Here is a 1,078-nt window from a genome sequence, read left to right as displayed (position 1 = left end):
ATATATATATATATATATATATATATATATGAAAATTGTTTTTTTTTTTACGTTTTTTTTCTTCTTATTTTGCCAATAAAGCTCTGGGAATCATTGTCCCTGAGCTAAATAACAGGCAAACAGATTTGGTTTCACCATCAGAACCTGACCGTTCTTGCCATCAGGTTATGCTCGGTACTTGTATATGAAACTTTTTTGAAAATTATTTAGGGAATAAAATCTTACACAAGGATAAGAATTAAGTGCAAAGAGAACGAGGCGGGAGGAGAGAGAATACAAAAGCCATTAACAGCCAAAAAAAAACAATGCAAAAGATATACAGAAACTCCTAGAAGTCTGTTTCTACTCCTGCATGAGACAAGAGGGAAAGAAAAAAGAGAACAAAATAACAGCAGAGGGCATTTTCTGTTAAGACTGTTGACAGACTTATAAAGTCAAACCTGTGTTCCTTTGTTCTGAGGACCTGGAAGGTCAGCCAGACACAACAGATTCAGATTAAATAATTTATTGACTATAATGCTGAGATAATGACAGGAAGCCAGTGGCAGTAGGGTCAATAACCTCTGCTACAGATAGTTAAGTAAGTGACTGGGCCGAAACTTAAGGATTTAACACTAAGGACAACAACCTTTTCAGAATCTGCAGGAGAGCATGGATACTGAATTTTGGTTCCTTTGTGCAGCATGATGCAGACAGCTGGATGATGTCATTTTGAGCTAGACAGGATGTTAAAGGGACTTATTGGTTAATGAGGAACTTTCATCCAGAAGCTCCATTAATGGAACTTAAAGGGATAATTCTTCATGGGTAAAACCCCTGGGAATAGGAAGGAATCTCTAGATGGGGAGCAGGAACGTTCCTGAAGCCATGGATGCAAAAGATGGTGATATTATTAGAGAGTCTGACTTGAATCAGTGAAAAGGGTATTAAAAGAAGGTGGAACACAGCAAGGCAGATTCAGGCTAGGCAGGGGGTGTAGTCGGCAGGGAAGAAACTGTTGGGATCTGGAGCTGTACCACCTGTCTCCAGCAGAGTTCGCTGTGGATCCTCCTGAGCTGAGCCTTCGACACACCTGAAT

The sequence above is a fragment of the Cyprinodon variegatus genome, unplaced genomic scaffold (assembly GCF_000732505.1).
Source record: "Cyprinodon variegatus isolate N-32 unplaced genomic scaffold, C_variegatus-1.0 Scaffold609, whole genome shotgun sequence".
Taxonomy (NCBI): domain Eukaryota; kingdom Metazoa; phylum Chordata; class Actinopteri; order Cyprinodontiformes; family Cyprinodontidae; genus Cyprinodon; species Cyprinodon variegatus.
This window is presented reverse-complemented; position numbering follows the sequence as displayed.